This window comes from Paramisgurnus dabryanus, chromosome 8 (genome assembly GCF_030506205.2).
Source record: "Paramisgurnus dabryanus chromosome 8, PD_genome_1.1, whole genome shotgun sequence".
In the NCBI taxonomy this organism is placed as follows: Eukaryota; Metazoa; Chordata; class Actinopteri; order Cypriniformes; family Cobitidae; genus Paramisgurnus; species Paramisgurnus dabryanus.
In genome coordinates, this window is record NC_133344.1 from 39941956 (window position 1) to 39954204 (window position 12249).

The window sequence follows — 12249 nt, forward strand, 5'->3', positions numbered from 1 at the left end:
GCATTGCCCCACACGAATTTGCATCTTTACATTGATGTTGTATGTTATCTACTCGTGCAAATAATTAACCCACACCTCAGATTTAAAAGACAGTCATGCTGCTTCTTTTTGTTTTCGTACTTCTGTTGGGTGTGTGTGCGCGCGAAAGAAATCTGACACCAGCATTGCAAGCAGAGTTCAAGCAGAGTTAACACAGCTAGCGCACAGTGACTGGATATCAACTCGCTGTGGCGTTTATAAGCGCGCACAATAACAAAAGTGCAGGGATTATAAAACTGACAGATTTGGATGGATTAACCGAAAAACCGCAATTCACATGCGCATATTGGACTGTGGGGGTCGAACCGAACGGTTCAATATTATATTGAGAATTGTGGCACCCATATTCTTCATCTGACTGTTTAAACATTTTTTATTGGTAAAAATAAAGCATTTTAAGAACATTTGAATACATTTTTTGGAATGCAGTTTTCAGTAAAAAATAATAATTTAAAATTCCACAGATATTAACTTGGGTGACAAGTAAATAATCTTTACAATCAGCATTCTTTGTAGACTACTGGATGATTTCAACCTTGTCAGAGGTGGGCCACGAACCAACGAAATTCACATCAGCGTTTTGCCCTGTGAAATACTTAAAATACATTTTCTACTGTAATTTTTTTTCTACTGGAAATTCTACTCAAGCAGCCAGTCGATGAATTGCAGTTTAAGTCACTTCCATATTGCCTTCATCAGAGAGATCGAAAGGTTGCCCCTCGGGAGCAGCCCAGTGCAATGTCCTTAGTAACCACATCTTAATCCTACAGCACACAAACACCTTGGACCTTAATTTATCAACATCACGTTCCTCACTGTACAGACTCAGTCTATAGTCTCACTATAAGCTATGGACATGAGAGCCAATGTTTAGGTGATAGGATTTCTCTCCCACACAGACAGCGCCATGAATTATTCAAAGTCTAGTGTGCACACTAGAGAATCAGATGTCTCACACTGTTAACAACCTAAAAAAAAAAATTCTCTGCATTAATGTAATGGTTGTTAAAATACATCTGTAATATCCCTCAGTAACAGTCAGAACAATGATTATACTGTTGTGCTATTAACTTCATGTACATTGCATTTCACATTCATTCATTTAGCAGATGATTTTATTTAAAGTGACCTACAAACAAGGGTGAATTTAACACTTTCGATTACAATTTTCAAACAATCGTTTTTTTATCTGTATAAGGTGATTAGGTAAAAATAATATAAAAAAAAATGATCCTGGCTCATAATTGTTCAAATAATTTGTATTATTATTAATTATTAGTTTATTACCATAGACTGTAAAAATGTGTCCGTGACGTCCTCCACAGGTTTGTGAAGAGTTTTTTTAAGCCATGGCGGAGCAGATCTCATTATTATCTAATGAGACTTACAGGGCATTCAAAATGTTCTTATATCAAGTGTGTGTTCCTGTGATTAAACCCAGGTCTGGTGGTACTCATACAAACACCAGCAGTGTACATTTAACACTAGTGATTTTGCTGTGTATTGACCAAATGAATCAATAATTGAAGTGAACAAGTTCATCCTGACGTAATATAGCTTCTAATTTACAATAGGCTACTTTTACATTTATCAATTCAAATCAAAGTACAAACAAGTTATACTGTCTTCCTAAGGGCGCACTCACACTATCCAAACCAAACCGCGCTCGGGCGCGTTTGCCTGGTTTGTTTGACTAGTGTGATCGCTCCGTTCCGCGCCCGGGCGCGGATTGTTTAATCGCGCCGCGGCCGGGTTGCAGAGGTGGGCCGGAGCGCGGTTCACTTGGGCTCAGGCGCGGAAGGCTGTGGTGTGAGCGCAATCGCGCCTGAGCGCGATTCAAAAGGTGAAGACGTCAGTTGCGCGACCACTCACCTTGTAAACACATTTTGATGCGCGCAGCGGGGTTACGTGAATGTCCGAGCTGCGCACGTGACAGATCAACTAAGCAATATGATGACATGTGAGAGGGCTGTCTGTAATCGCGCACCAAACGACTCCGAATAAAAAACACAGACTTATCATTACGGTGGGTTCCAGTGTTAAGAGAGCGCTTTACTTCCTGCTTTTTCAAAACAATCGCATCTTAATGACGAAAGCGCGCCCGGACTCGGATCGATAAGAAGTACAGTGTGAGTGCGTGCACCTGGGGGAGTAGGGAGGGGTGACAATCGCGCTGGGGCATGGTTTGGTTTGGTTTGGATAATGTGAGTGCGCCCTAAGTATAGGACAGAAGAATGTCCTTATGTGTGGAAGTGGAATAAGTTAATAAAGATAATATGATTAAAGTATTATAGTTAAAATCAATTGTGGTCAACAAATACGTTGAATTCATAACAATAAGGAACAAAAGATCAAATTAAAAGATTGGTGACTAGTTGTTACTGGCAAAAGTCTTTTCTTGTCTTGGGATTAGCCAATCAGGGTCGTGAGTTAATAGTTTTGATTGTATAGTCACTGGAATAGGATAACATAAATATGTGGCAACTGTCTTATTGATTATAGCAAATGTAATTACGGATCAATTGTATAAAAGGGGGTAAGCTTCTGCCTACTCCTTTTGAGCATCATATACATGTTTTTTTTTTTTTTTTGCTTTTTTTCTTCTTTCTTGTATTGTATTGAAACTTGTTATTATGTTGAACTTTGTGCAACTTAGATGCTCAAATAAATAAAGATGATGATGATGAAGATATACACCCCAACATTAAATTACATATTAAATTAATTACAATGTTGTTACAATGCTAAGTGAGCGTTGTATGCTAGTTAATGCTATAGGCTAGCGTTAAGGCTGAAGTACTACTTTTGACATTACAGTTACATTGTGCAGGTCCAAAAACTTACCACTCAGAAATGTCCATTAAGAATCTCCAAACAATTGATTATTTTTCAAAATCTGTATCTTCGTCTCATAAAAACTCAAATATGAGGTCTGTTTACAAACAAACACAGAGCTGCAGAAGGAACTGCTCTGAGAAACTGTCAATCAGAGCAGAGCTCAACATTATTATTCATGACCCTTTCAAATAAGGTAATAATAGACCATTTCATTATAAAGGCAAATCCTAGCTGAGTTGTAAAACTGTCTCTGGATAATTTTTGCTCTTATTAAAGCCACATACCTATGTAGATATCAGAGAACATTTTTTAATTATTTCAATGCCTTCTTTGGCATCTTTAAGCATTTTTGCAGGAATTTTACAATAATTCAATATCAAGTATACTGCATCTGTTCAAACAAGTTCAATGGTTATTTAAGACGTTTTGTCTTATGGAAATTTTCCATCCTTGATTTGTTGCTATTCGTTGACTGAGCTCATAAATGTTTTAAGCTTTTGGGGAGGCGCATCAGTTACCACTGAATCTATCGCAGATCTTTGTGTCTGTCCGATGACAACCTAATTGCAGTTGTCTTCTCACAGAAAGGAAATTAATCAAGATGTTTTCTTTTAGCCAAATCTTCTGTGTCCAGTTATTTTATCTGTGGATGACTATTTCGCCTCTCTGTGCTCTGCGAGCACAGTTAATCGAAACTCAACACTCTGTTGGTGATTAATAAAACATTGCGCAAAGTCCTGAAAGGCCATCCACACGAACCCTTTCAGCTGTATAAGTGGCGAAAGGCGACATAATCTCCTCGGGACAAGATTTGGACTGAGATTGAAAGACACTTTGGGAGAGGTCCAGACAAAAGGGGACAGAAGGAGGACTCAAATAAGCAGCAGGTGGGACGGACAGTCTGAAGGCCTTTCAAGCACAATGACGAGCGGACGAAGTTTAGCGCAGGTGATCTCAGAAATGCAGAATGAGATCAGAAAGCTGGAGAGTGAAAACAAAGTGCTCCGTGGAGAGCTCGGACGAACACCTTCGACCTTAGACTCACTGAAGCCGGTTCCAATACATACCGGCTCTCAACAAAAGGACGGATCGCAGGAAATCTCAGCCCACGCCAACCTGCGACGAAATTTGTCAGCACCGGTACTTGAAGGACAGTATAAAGGTAATAATCTCCAATTAATGAAACTTTGAGAAGCACAGCTTTCACCCAAAAACATCCACTTCACAAAGGCTACTACATATTTTAGAAACAGGCCAAAAAAACAACTTATAATTCTGTGATATCTGTTTAATTTACATTGACTGTTTTAGTTAGGATCTTTTTTAAATGTGCAAATGAGTAGCTATATTTAATTACATGTTCATTTCAATTAAATCAGTGAGACATTCCAAAATATCAACGGTACCATGAAAAAAATAACATTTTACCAAATGTTTTTAACCATACTGATATTTTAGACGTCACTATGGTGATTCAAAGCCTGTGCGAGGTCTCTGATTTTTTATGTCTGGACTCTATCTTGAGGGGTTTAGAAAAATTGAAACACATGATTATATATATTGGTAACATACTATCAACATGTACTCAGAATTTCGTGGTATATTCTTAAACAGTGGCTGCCGGTGACTTCTTTTTCAAGGGTGCACAAATGCGAAGCTCGTCAAAACATGTATTTAGCCAGTCATGTATGTGGCTCGTCATGTCAAAATATGTGTTGAGTGCATCATGTAAACTTGTGTGCATCATGCGTCATGTCAAAAATTGTGCCTGCTGCAGGCACTTCAAAGGGGTTTTATTTCTGAATGCAGAAATCTGTCATAAAATACACATGCAAAGCCTGAAAGAGATCAAGTAAGAAAAAGTAACGCAAAAGTAACTTAAAAGTAATGTAAGCATTACTTTCCATGAGAAGTAAATAAGTAACGCAATTAGTTACTTTTTTGGGGATTAACTTAACAGTCCCTCCTGAAAAACACGATTATGCGATCGCATGATTTAACGTATAATCAAACCAAAGTGCGCATATTTATGCAGGGGGCACATTTTTTCAAATACGCCACACTTTTGCAGGATAAATTGCAGATTTCCATGCGCAAAATATGCGACAGTTTTTCACATACATTTATTTACTTGTGGCGCACCGCCACAGAATCAACAATGGCTGCCACAAATAAGATTTTTCATGATTACCATTTACATTTATATTTTACGGTTTAAAAACGGCTTAATTAATGGTTGCAAGCGCTCAGCGTGCCCCCCTCCCTTTCTCTCTCACGTTAGCTGAAATAGCATTAGTGTTTCCCACACACACACCCGTTGTCTCCCTCTTTATGCTGTATGCTCGTGCACGTGTTTTGTAGTAACAGTAACAGTTACAGTGTATTCTCTTATATTTCTGAATTTGCACCGAATTGTCTGCGCTATACGCAATATACAATAAAACTCACATTTAAAATAATAAAGGGCTCATAACACAACAAGACACTGATGAGAAGAGAAACAGCAGTAAGGCTTCAAAGTAAATGTATGGTGATTTTGTCAGATGTTTAGGATTTTTAGCAACAGTTGGATTATTTTATAGTCTACTCGTTTTATGTCTGACAACAGAATGGATCATATGTAAAAATGGCATTTAGTTGTCTTAAAATGCAATATAATGTGACAGATCAAAGAGTAGAAGTGAAACATATTTCAGATGCCAACACATATGCTAATTAAAGTATGACGTCATCCCAGCCACAGTCTCTAAAAATCCTGTGGGGAGCAGTGTGTGGGGCTTGCGTGATTTCATAACCCCCGCATTTTCGTAGCAAAAATCACATATATCTTAGCAGAAAGTTGAAAAATGTTGCATTTACTTCACACAAGCGCCATGGGAAGTTATGAAGTGACGTGATTATGTAAGTAAAGATCACTGAAAAGCTGCAAAAGCTGCAAACAGTTTTTGCAAGTTCCCGCCGTTTTTGCAAGTTCCCGCAATTTTTGCAAGTTCCCGCAATTTTTGCAGGTTCCCACAATTTCATCACATAAAATTGTATAAATATCCCACATATTCCATTGCATTTTTTTTTAAACGTGCCGCAAGATCACAGATTTTTGCCCGCAACAATCACAAAAAAATTGCGTTTTTCTGGAAGGACTGACTTAATATAGTAATTCATTACTTTCAAAAGTAACATTTCTCAACACTGATAATCAGAGTTTTGTGAACGTGAGTGTCTCTTTTATCATAAACTCTTTTGATGCATGTGCAGCAGGCACATATTTTGACATTGTCTGTAAGATGCGATAAGTGCGTAATACATAACATGCAAAAATGTGTTGTTCACTCCCTGAAACTCAAAGGACGACTGGAAAAGGGGGCCAATCTCAACATAAAACCAACTGTGACATTACAGTCAAGATGTACGCCCCAGCATTAAATTAATTACAATGTTGTTACAATGCAAAGAACAAAGTTGTGACTTCTGAGTTAACACCAGTGTTGGGAACCTTACTTTAAATAAGTAAATATCTAAATACAGATATTTCGAAATGATAAATGTTACTCTGGTTTCTTTCTACAGAAAACATTATTATGACTGTGCGGCGATACTCCATCTCCTCCAATACCATGAACAGCCCTCGAAAGAATGAGATTTCACACAAGCCAAGTGTTACTATAAACAACAATAAATGGGCCAGACTGCATGATGGTTTACACGGCCGTCCTTCTAGTGCTTACAGTAAACCAGACATGGACAAATTAGCAAACAGACAGTCCCTTCAGGAATATGACAACAAAAAAAGGTGAGTTGAGCTTTAGCATCTATCTTCCTTCAAAATGTTACGTGGCAGTTACTATATAGGCTCATCATTGTATTTAACATTTCAGAGCCAAAGTCAAGACGGTCACTTTCTTGTTGCCTGTAGATGACATTTATACAAATCGACCCGAACGCCTTCCTACATGTGAACTCGGTGAGATATCTGAGACGGACTCATGAGCTCTCAACTTGTATCGGGAAAAAGTAAAAACCAACAACGCTGAGAAATGGATGTTTATGTTGACAAAAATGAAGTTTAGTGATGTGGTTGACCTCCCAGTCTTTAACAACAGAGCATGCTTTAGGTCAGAAAGACCACAAATTCATACCTATACCTGACCCGGACACTCAGACTCCAGTTACAGATTTGGTTTCTCAAATTCAGAAGAAACCCAATTCATCTCGTGATCTCTTCCGATGAGCTGTCAGCCCCAGTATGGGATGCGGATCGGGTGTCTGTACACGTGGGTAAAGTACCAGCAGAGATACAGGTTTCCCGAGTTTTACTATTGAGTGACTGATTGGTGTCGGTGTCACACACAGTGCTCTGACTATCATTACTTATTTATAGTTGTTTGGTTTTATCTTTTACATTTTCACCAAAACATTTGGAAAATCCCCACTTATTGTAGTTTAGCCAACTACAACATGCACAGGAATTTTCATTGTGATGCAAGGCCTTAATAAACATGGCAAAAACAAACCCTATAAAAAAAACATTAATCATGGTTTAACTTCAGTAAGCGTAGTTTAACCATGATATTTGGTGGTAAAACTATGATCATACAAATATATAAGGTAATCATTCTGCAAATAAAATGATGGTTGCTACACTTTTACTACAAAAAATATTTAGTTAAATTTCAAGGGAACACACATATATTTTTCCATACTATACATGCATCCACTGATTTTCAAATAAACTCACTCATGGTGTGTGCATGGTCTCATTACCTCCTGACCATCAGAATTTGCATTGTGTACACTAAAAACACTTTTTCAGAACTGCAACAAATGGCTGATTAGAACAACAAAGCACTTTTTCTGTAAAGTCAAATGATATAATATCCCTTAAATCATATGCAAAGAAATTGAATGAGGCATGTTTAAACTGCTTGGGTGATGTGTTGTCACTACGCTAAACAGATGCTGTTTTCCCCATATAGATATATATTAAGGCTATCAAAATTAAGACCTTAATAACACATTTAACGCAATCCGTAATTTCTGTTTGACCCTTGGCCTAGCCAAGCATTATGCTGCCTTTACACCAGCCGCGGTAGAGGCATCAAGCGCAAGTGATTTCAATATTAAGTCAATGTGAAGACACGTTGACACGCGTCTGAATGAGGCGTTTGGCGCGGTAGATGCAATTATGCCTCATTCGCATGTCTAGTTCGCGCGAATGGAGCAAATTGAGTGTCTGGCACGGTATGTGCGAATGGTGCTTTTTGTGCATTGTGTGTTTGACGCAAATTTGCGGCTGACCCCCGAGTTGAAAAATGTTAACGTTGGCAGTTTTTCGCGCCGCGTTAACCAATCAGGAGCCTGCTTGCTGCTGTGGCGTCAGCCCCGCCTGGAGTCACTCATTCAACATGAAGGAACTCTTGATATTGTCCGTAAGCAGTCACCCGGAGCTATACGACACAAGTTCTTATTTCAGGAATTAAAAGGAAGAGCTTGGAAGAGTGAGGACATTGGGCAACCTGGTAAGTTGTAAATACACATTTCACTTTTGAGTCACGTAACTTTATCGACCCGCCCCGTTTATTTTCCCCCTATAGTAAGGTGACCAAATACAAACCGGTAACTCTCTCGATAAATGCACAATCAACATCAGCCATCTTGCAAACATACGGCGGATTTTGCCTCTGACGCGCGTCAAATGCTTGTTTTTTCCGTGCATTTACTTCGCTCTAGACTGGCAAATGCATTCAAACTGTTCAAGCGGCAAACTAGGCGTGATAGACGCGATTTTGACGCAGTTGGTGTAAACGCAGCATTAGACAGTAAATAGTCATAAAACGTCTAAAATGATCTTTATTTGTTCGTTTTCTGAGAGTCGTATCATCCTAAATTAAGCCTTAATGGCTTAACTAACAAAAAAGATGGTTGTCCATCCACTTGCACGTCTGAGATGTTGGTTTCGGTTTTAAAACTTGCAGGAATTAGAAAATAAAGTGCAGGACTTGCTTGATGTTCAAATAGTTCTTAAGATAGATAAAGTTTGGGACCTTAAGGTTTTAAAGAGATATGAAGAGCGAGAAGACTCAAAAATGATCTTCCTCTCACTGACTGACACATCTGAAGCATGCACACAGGCGCACAACCCAGATATATCACACATAGATAGAATTACAGTTTCAAAAATATCTGTTTTGAAAAGAACACGCAGATATAATAATAATGTCTTAAGTAAATGTTTGTTTAACTGTTGGGGAAAATATCTGATGTGTATTATATTAGATTCTTTCATTACAGTAGATCTTAAAACTGTCTGTGTCTCAATGTCAATCAAACAATAAAAGAAAGAAAAAATATTGAAATTGTTTTTGACTTTGTGTGGGCCAAATCTATTAGTTTTAAGGGTGATTTTAAGGTAGATACAGTGATTTTGTTTTTGAAAATGATTTTTTTTAACTGGATTTTTTCAAAATTATTTTTGCCTACTCTTTTACTAATAATAAACATACATTTGCATAAAGCATATATATTTGAAGAGTTTGGTTCCAAAACGCAATAAATACATTTTGACCAATTTCGATAAAAACTTGTTTTCTAAGTGACAAGATGAAAACCACTATTTTCTGTTACAAACTTTTACATAGCATCTTTAAGGTAATAATAACATTAAAAATTCAAATAAATAATTTGATTTTCAAAGATTATTATTCAAATTATTTTTCCGCAAAATGCATGACAAGTTTTTTTTTCAAAATGCTATAAATCTATTAAATCAATATATAAATGTGCATTTATCTTTGCCATGTTATATTCATCTAGTTGACTAGTGGTATACACTGATTAAAAAATAAACAATAATGGCTTTAATCATAACACTTACTTTGTCATATTAAGAACACTGTCATTGCTGCGTCATCCTTGGGACGTTGTCGCTGAACTTTTTTGACAGCGATTAGCTGTTAAATTTTTTGGTTCTGCTCAATTTCAATGACTTCGAGTAAAGTAATGTTTGAGCATGACAGAAGCTTGATGCAGTCGTGTGAGAACATGAAAAAGCCGGCATTTTTCTGTTGCCCGAGTGGCTTACGTTTCTTCCCCGCTACAGAAAGCCACCACCCATTCCAACAAAGGTATTATTTTGTTTTTGTTTGTTTGTTGATCACAAAGTAGATGAGAAAAGCTAGGATTCTGTGTGTATTCAACGCGCCGCCATTATTGTTTACAATGTGTGGAATGGTGTGCTGTGATTGGTTAAGCGGATTTATTGCATTCTGCAGAGAAGGAGGACTGGCGTTTATTGCGTTTTGGGAAAAAAGGGAGAAACGATGACAGAATAACACAACTGATATCGGATTTTGCGAAAAATTAAGAATTAACTTTTTAATACTGAGCTGAAACAATACTGATTTTGGTGTAACTAATAAAAAAAAAATGGCGATATTATGTTTTGGAACCAAACTCTTCATTTCTTCACACCAATGTTGATTAGAGTATTAAAAACTTAAAAGTGTTAAATCAAGGTAAAAATTAAACAGATAAAAATGTGCGATTAAGTTGCGATTAATTACAAGTTAACTTATGACAATCATGCAATTAATCTAAATTAAATATTTTAATCGATTGACAGCCCTACACATATATACGTCATTAGCCTTTGTCCTTAGACATCCTTATATTGGATCGGTCCAATGCAGTATTTGATAACATTGTAGATTCAAACAATATAATTGTTAAACTAACATGATACACCATGATCAAAGTGTTTGCTAACACAACATTAAAAGTTACTATATTGTAAAACCTATATATTAATTTAATACATATACAAAAACAACTCATTCTCATCTGAAAGATTAGCCCATTTCTTCGGCAACATAAATATATTTGAAAAAATACATCTCTACAGGGTTTACAACCAGAGGCTAGGCAATGTCGTGGTATCCTGGAAAACTACGCTCCATCATGGCAGATTTGTCTACATATATAGAGTGGTTGAATGATCTATGTAGACATATCTATGATGTTTCCACCCCGATTCTTAACCTCCTTTATTTGGCCTACCTAAAAAGATGAACGTTAATGTAGTTCTTAGCTGTGGGTTCTTTTTTTTCACTTTTGTAATCCTCACCACTCGTAGTTCTGGCAATAGAGACTTATGGGCTACACCTGTTCTATGAAAAGATAACATCAGTCCTACGTTATCATCCACTGTGAAAACTGGTTCGTGTAATTGTGTGGATGTGTAAATAATTTTTGAAGGGTTTATACCATTGCATCTGTAATTACACAATAAAAAAATTCAGAATTGATAATGCAAATACCATGGTGTTTACACTTAAAGCTTAAGCTCACTTTTATAGTAAGGGACAGAAAATTTCTGAAATACAGTCGAAATGGGTGACAAATCACAACAGACTGGACCAGCATAATACAACTTCTCTAAAGTCCCACTGTGGTAAAAATCAAGTTTTTACTGCTGTTTATATATATATATATATATATAGATAGATAGATAGATAGATAGATAGATAGATAGATAGATAGATAGATAGATAGATAGATAGATAGATAGATAGATGAGGTGTCTTTTAATATGCTTTAAGGCAAACCATGTGCAAATTCATCAGTCATTATGAGTATTCTCTCCATAAAATTGGACTTTACCAGCGCGATTTGAGCAGAACCTAACAGATTGGTAAGGTAAGTATGCTAAAACATAAAACCATGTCTGCATTTGTGATTGTAGAAACGATAGACAACAAGCGTTGCTCTGCACTGCTCAATTGTGTTTGAGTCATGGTTTAGTCGGTAGTAAATTCTTTATATATGAAAACTTAGACTACTTACAGGCTGTGAGTCAGAAGCAGGCAGAATTATGATAATGACCGTCATGTCCATGTCAACAGGCTGAGGAAGTAAACTGTCACAGATTACTGTTGCTTCCATTTTTGTTTTTGTTGTAGTCCAAGAAAATAGATTTGTTGAAGACGATAACTTGCGTCATTGTTTACTTTGGGGTTTGTTCCTTTTGTAAATCGTTAACATGTTCTAATACACACTTACACATCAAAGGAAATGTAAAATCTTGAATCGGATAATAGTTTAAGGTTTTGTTCTTTGTTTTCTTGTGTTCTGGAAAGGTAAAGAACTGTATTCAATCTCCATCTCCTCTAATGTGTCTGGATTATATGAGGTTGAAGTAGGACAACGATTGCGTGAGGGTCTCAGGGTCAAAGGAGGCAAAGGCTGGGTTGGTAATGGCCAGGCAGGAGGAGATGAAGGTTGAGGTAAAGAACTGTATTCAATCTCCATCTCCTCTAATGTGTCTGGATTATATGAGGTTAAAGTAGCAAAGAGCTTACCCGTCACAGCAACAACATG